The following is a 7402-nucleotide window of genomic DNA, read 5'->3' as shown; positions in this document are numbered from 1 at the left end:
TTTTCCCCCTGCTCTGAGGCCTGTCAAGTGTCCTACAGGATGGGAACTTATGGAAGCCCTCTTGTTTCTACCTGCACAAAAGGAATGCAGAATCGAAATAACCTCCAAAATCCATTTGGATTATCTGTTAAAAGTAAAACCCATAAACAGCGCCATAGTGGAATTGAAAATTTAGAAATCTGAGACCAAACCTGCCTAGGGTGCCTTATCTCACTGTGATTCACTACTGACACTCACCATATGTAGTCTACAAGTTTTTTAGGATCTTGGGGAATCCAAGCTTCCTTGGGAAACTAACGATGGTAATGACAAGGAGCGCATCTGCAGATGCAGGCAAGCTGTTAGAAGTCTCTTTGCCTCCTTAACTAATTCCTGAACAGATGCCTTAGGTTTTAGCTTTTATATTTTTCAGATTCTGTACTGCTGAGCTTCACATTAGGGGATGGTAAGCTCTCTTCACAGAGTAGGCAGACAAAACAATTCCTTCTCTAGCTGGGAACCAAGGACAACTGATCCAACTGTCAGGCCCAAGAGCATAAACAACAAAAGCTTGAAGAGAGAAACACAAGAAGGATGGGACTTCATGGGCTAAAGCTGTAACTGGACAATTAACTCAAATATGGTACTGAACCAGAACTTATAAAAGTGAGAGACTTTATGACTGATCATCCATTTTGTGACCATTTTGTGTTCATCTTGGGTGTAGTCTTGGCTTGGCTCTTGTACTGCCCAAGGTGTATTCACTGAGGCCTTTTAATAAGTACCTACTTTAACACCATCTAGTCTCTGTTCTAGGTCAGCCTTCTCAAGGTATCAGTTTTGCAAAAGAATGCATGAAGTATGAGAGAATTTAGTCCATTTCCACATTTGTAACTATATGATAGGAATCTTTCATGGGTTGTAATAGTAACATCTTTGCTGAAAACACTGGTATACTTCCCCAATTTTGCATAGATCCTTTTTCCTGTGTATAATACAAGATGCTGGTTCTAGGCTGTGTGGACAAATTCTTTTTGTCTTCCTCAGTGAATGCTGCTACTATTGCACTGTCTGGAGGCTTGTGAGAGCAGACATACCAGCTCAGGATATAAAAAACCCCACGTCAGTCGGGCTGGAAGGCTCATCTTAAGATGCTAATTATGCCAAGATAACTTTATCCCTTGAACTGACCTAATCATCACAAGTTCTTTATTTACCAAGCTGAAAAAGGAAACCATCTAAAAGCTAGAGCAGAAACAAGCTAAAAATGCTTCAGTCTCAAGCAATTACCACTATTGTCTTCACAGAAAAAGAGCTGAGAGAGGTTTTCTAAAACTGTCCATGTGTATAAAGAGCATAGTGTAACGTGCTGTCTCTAGCACTACTCTAAGCCTAATGTGCATTATTGTGGCTGTGGAAATCTATATTCACATTTAGTTGCCACAAAGAAGCCAAATAGAAGAAAATATCCACCTGTTGGTTTATCATCCTTAATAAATGATATAATTTGAACTTGACTGTATTTGAAAGAGTTTCTGTAGTCTTCATGGACAAGAGAGATACCGTTCCAACTTAGTTTGTCATTTAGTTCAACTCCACAGGTCACTCGAACAAACGATAACTTCCTACGTCTTGTTTAATTGGCTTCTTGGCCAATACATCAATGGCTAATTACCCTTTCCATCTTACATGAAGCATTGAAAGAGTTCCAGTAAACATAGCACCACAGTCAATATATTCCCCTTTATTAAGTACGTGTGAATAGATGCAATACTAATAAGTTCCTAAGAGATTTTGGGAAATGGCAGTCATCACAAAGATAAAAGATATTAATAGGCACAGCAACACCTTTGATAGTCATCCTGTGTGCTGTCATTGTGTTTGTGTATAATTGTATTCTGCAGTTTGTTTGCAGTTTTGAATGTGACAAATAAATTAAAGTGATTTCTGCAGAAATAAGTGAAACATTCAGCACCAGAATTGGCACTATTGAATAACAATATTAAAATGTTGCTAATTGTTAGACTTAAGCCATGGACCTTAGCACCTTAAAATCTGCTAAACTTTCAGTTCAAATTGTACTAAATCATGAATTCATAAATTATTAATATAGATTTGAATCTTGCTCCTGGTGACTCTGTGTCAATCATGTGGTTACATTGATAGCTGCACAGTAAAAATAACTGTGTAACTATTTTCCAGCATGTAAGTACAGGATTTTCAAGTATTATTTCATGTAGTAAATAATTATTCTGTACACTTCAGCAGTCCAAGTCACAGGTAATTTTTTTGTCTGGCCTGAGATATTATCTGGTTTAATAGAAAAATTTTCCATAGATGTGAAATCACACAATGTCACAATAGAAAATTATATCACAGACCCACACATCACTAGGTGTGAAAAGGAAAGAAAAGGTCATCTCTTGCAGGCATTCTTCCTGGTTTATTTTCAGAGATGCTCTCAGGTTGCTTCTAGTAGCTTCAGCTTGGAAAGAGAGGGGAGGATCTTTCAGAATGGTTAGAAGATTACCCAGACAGGGCTTCTTTGTCTATTGACATTACTCAAAAACTGTTGTAATTTTGAACACTGGGTTCAAAGACTTTCAGAGTGAAATGGTAGCAGAACAATTTGCTCAAAGAGGTTTACCCTTTCCTCAGATCTTGAAATAAATAGTACAGCTTGGTTTTTAAGAGAAAAGGTGGTTTAAACTGGAGCTGAATTCACAGTCCTGTCTTGGCCTCTATTCCCTTATGCACATTGCTCCATCCAGAATTTTATGGCTCAGGAAGCTCATCCTCAGCAGGGTCAAGGATCAGCTTCTCCCAAGCAGAAACAGGGGCTGCACCTCCCAACTTGACTGCCACTGGCGGGCTAGGAAAAACTTAATGATTGTCATCTTGGAAGTTGAAAAGCATAGGAATGTGCAGTGTAGTCATATTTTAGCTACCCACTATGTACACTGCCCAGTAAATAACTGTGCTTACTAATAAGGCTGCATACAATTCTTCATGCAGACTTTGTGCACACAGTAAAAGACAGCTGAATAAAATTGTCCTAATAGATAAAAGGTTACAGGGTCACTCAGAAATGCCTGTCATGTACAAATTTAGGAGCATGAAAATAAGCCAGAAACTGGAGTCATTAAAAAAATTTCAGACTCCTTTTTGCCTTGTCCTCCAGAAAGCTCCAGACAAAGCTGAACCCAAAGGGACCTCTCTCAGGATCTATCAGAATAATGCATTTTGTCAATTCCTCATGCTGTCTAAAGGAAGTAAAGATTAAAAACAATATTTTCACAAGCTTTTAAGAGACTATCCTGCTGGGGACAGTTTGTCTTCAGACAATCTTGATTACAAGCAGGATCATTGTAATGTTTGCCTCAACAGTCAGAGGAGAGATTGGCTGTCTGATGCTAGAACGGTCTTTGCTCTTCTTTGCTTTCCAAACCCACCTAAATGCCCCTCCAGGACTGATCTTTACCAGAGTGAGAATCGAGAAAAACTTCTCTGTAGTCTTTCTTGCTATTATCCAATTTCATAGACACATAATCCAGAGAGATGAGATAATACAAAAACCTCTGTTGAACAGAAGTACCAAGATTACAAGGCTGTAATCCAGAGGTTCCTAACCCTGCTTTCACATCAAATAATAGAAGGAATGGCCAAGCATTGATTCACCATGTCCTTTGTTGTCAGCTTCTCATGTGTCTGCACAAGGATGGAAGGATCACCCTGATATCCCTACAGAAATTTTTACGTGCTCAGAGAGAGACTTGGCAGCCGAGATGGGCAGAGTAGTCATGTGTTTTCACAGGGAAGAAACTTTCAAGAAACAGAAGTCATTTGACAGATAAAAATTCTGTTCCTAAATTATCATCAAACTAATTCCTAAACTGGAATGATGTGCTTTATGAAATTATATTCTGATTCAACAGAGTTATTAAATATATGAGTAATCTTACTGCAGCCAATAATAGAGCAATATAGATTAAACCACCAGCAGTCAGCGAGAGCATTTGGGAGGTTAAGGGTAGATTGTGAACAAGTTTTTTCTGGATTGGGCTTGTGCAGCAAGGCCCTCAGTTGTGTGTCTAGCATATCCCATTTGCAAACCTACCCCTTAAGTACAGAAATATATAATAGAGGGTATTTCTTATTTTCTTTTTATTCACTTTTGTGGTTTAACCCAGCCAGCAACCAAGGCCCACTCAGCCCCTCACTCACTCCTGCAGCAGCAGGATCAGGGAGAAAATCTGAAGGGCAAAAGGTAGAAAACTCACAGGTTGAGGCAAAAAACAGTTCAATAGGAAAAGCAGAAACTGTGCACACAAGCAAAGCAAAACAGGGAATTAATCCACTGCTTCCCATGGGCAGGCAGGTGTCCAGGAGACCAGGGCCCCATCACAGGTAAGAGTTACTTGGGAAGACAGACCCTCACTCCAAACGTCCTCCTTTGCTTCTTCTTCCTCCCACTTTATCCATTCTGAGGAAGGCATAATGTGGTCTGGAATATACCTGTGGTCATTTTGGGTCACCTGTCCCTGATGTGTCCCCTCCCAACCTCCTGTTCACCCCCAACTTCCCTTGCCATGTGGCAGTAGGAATGGCAGAAAAGGCCTTGGCTGTGCAGTAAGCCCTGGTCAGCAGTAACAAAAGTATCTCTGTTTTATTAACCCTGTGTTCAGCACAAATCCAAAAAATATCCCCATGCTCCTGTCCCAGCCAAAACCAGCACAACTGTTTTGTTGCAGTGTTAAATAAACAGCCTTGAAACTTTTTGATTGCTAGTGACTCAGATTTTGAGTATAAGCCCAACAAGACTGTCTGAAACATTCCTGGTTTATTTTTAAATCTTTGTAATGCCCAGCACTGGAAGCAGCTTTTAAATCACCTTGCCATTTAATGTCTTACAGGTGCTTTGAATGAAGGAGGAACATCTACTTATACCTCTGTGAACTGAGAAAATGCACTCAAATGTATGTGATGACATCTAGCCTTCAGTACCTATAAAATGTCTGTCAGAATGCATGTAGATGCATATGCTTTGTTTTGGATCAGGGAATGATAATTTCAGGCATCTTTCAGGAACACTGTCAGGACATCAAACACACTCACACTCACACTTCCCTTATTTTGTGAAGTCATGGTAAATCTGCCATTCTCTAGTGGTTTTGGATTAGTTGAATCCTGTCAATCTACACTGAGCTTTCACAGTGTTCTTATTTCTCTCCTATATATTTTTGGTTTTATTGGGAATATCTCTGCCCTAGAGCAGGTTTCATGTATTGGTGAAAGAGATAAAAATTTGAAAATGCTTAACTTTGGTGTCTCAGAGACAGTTTAATTTTTTTAAGCTAATACATTTCAAACATGATTACATGATGTGGAAATGTATTTAATGTTCACTTTCCTTGTCAGAAGTGATTCAATGCCTAGAAGCATTTAGAAGCTTTGAAAGATTTAATTTAGTGTATATACAAGTACCCAAAAATGTGTTCTTGTGCACGCAGAAATTTTTATAGAAGTAAGTTTTATATTACCCAAAATGATCCAAAAATATCTTCACCCTGACCTAGTGCATTGTGGAGTTATGAGAATTTTGCAAGGCAATTCAAAATTTTTCCAAATGTTGTCTGCCACTCAGTACTGACAAAAAGGTGTCTGTATCTTTCCATGACATTTGCCCAAGGGATTAGGGGGGAAAAAAAGAAAAAAAGATCAGTGCTTTGATGCTGGCATACTAGTGCTAGAGAGCTTACCACACACAAACCAATCAATTCCTCAAAGTGATTTTCTATATAAGAAAGTTCTGGCAGAACAACAAAAGAATGGATTAGAGTGAAAATCTGTGTATTTTTATCATCATAACTATCCACAGATAGATACTCTGGAACTAAATGGAGAAGCACTAAAGGAGAAAAGAAAATCTACAGTCTGTCTAGAAATGGTTTAAAGTGAATTCTTCCCTCTTATTAAAGAAACGCAACAACTTTAGAAGATCACCAGGATATACAGTACAGTAACAGGGCACAGGGACTCCTGCTTGCCTCTCCATGTACTCAAGCACTAGACTGATCAGTCTAGGAGATTCATCCCATTTCAATGTGCAATTAATCATCAGCAACTTCTCCATACACGTCAAAGAAAAGCATATCACTGCCAGATGTGGTTTGTGCTCTTCTTAAGTTGGAACAAGAGAGCAGCATCATCCTTCCTTCCTTCATACACATGAACATACTGCTATAAAATAAAGTGGATTGATATGGATGCAGATCCCACATGAACTAGACAGGAATAATTTTGCATTCCAGTGCCTTTCCATACTGCTCCTAGTCATAGGCACGTCAGACAGTTATGTCCTAAATCAGCAAATCCAATTTCCTGCTATCTCAGTCCCATCACTGTGCGTAATCCCTTTCACGATTAAGCTACTCTTGTTCAAAAGAACTCCTTGCTCTAAAATAGGGCGACTGCTCCTTCACAGCCCTCGGCACACAATCACTTGAGTCTGCTGCTAAATAGATGAAAACATGTCTCTGATGCAGAATGTCTCCGGGAATGCAGACAGGAAACATGTTCACTGAAATAGCTCCTCAATCCAGCCCATGCCCATCAGGCGTTGCCACAGTCATGCACCGGCGTCGTCAGAAACCTGATGGAAGCCAAAAGCCTTCACAGAAGTCAAAAGCGGAAACAAGACTCACAAACCAGACTCCTCCAGAGTCGTTTCCTTAACCTGCAAACTGAGGGCAAAAGCATGGAATAAGGCACAGACCCCACCTGGCAGTGAGGCCAGAGATCTGTAGTGGCGTCACTGGTGTTGCTGCTGCTACAGTGTGAGACTGCTGCTTTGTGTGCTTCAAAAAGAGCTGCTGCCAGCAGCGGCTCACCTATTGAGTGCTGCAGTAGTTTTCTCAGAACACTCTAGACCAGCTGGTTGAAAAATACTGAGACAGTTGTAGCCAATATTAATATTAGATTGAAAAAGAGATTTGGATCTTTTCATCCTTTTTGGCATTCAGAAAGCTAAATATCCAAACTAAATCATACAGGAACTCCAACTACTCAATCCATTTAAAAACTCACTTTTATTAAGAGACCCAAATGAATACAAAAAGGTACAGATATTTTCCTTGAGTTTTAAGACTTTGTAAGTGTAGTTTCTAAAATATTGATCCCAGTATTTTGAAGTTATATCAATGCCTTCTTCTTTAGTCTGCTCTGGACTTGGCAGAGGTAAATTTCCAATTAGTGTTTTCTTTCTCTTTTTTTTGTTTCAGAAGTTGTACTGCATCATAGATATCACCTAATTTTATCAAATGCTTATAGGTCAGGGATCTGGCATGTGTCATTTCACCTCCGAGAGGACATTTCCAGTGAGCATAGTTTTCAGTTTATACTTAAGAATGGATTTTAAGATGAC

This window comes from Melospiza melodia, chromosome 3, assembly GCF_035770615.1.
Source record: "Melospiza melodia melodia isolate bMelMel2 chromosome 3, bMelMel2.pri, whole genome shotgun sequence".
NCBI classification, from domain to species: Eukaryota; Metazoa; Chordata; class Aves; order Passeriformes; family Passerellidae; genus Melospiza; species Melospiza melodia.
This window is presented reverse-complemented; position numbering follows the sequence as displayed.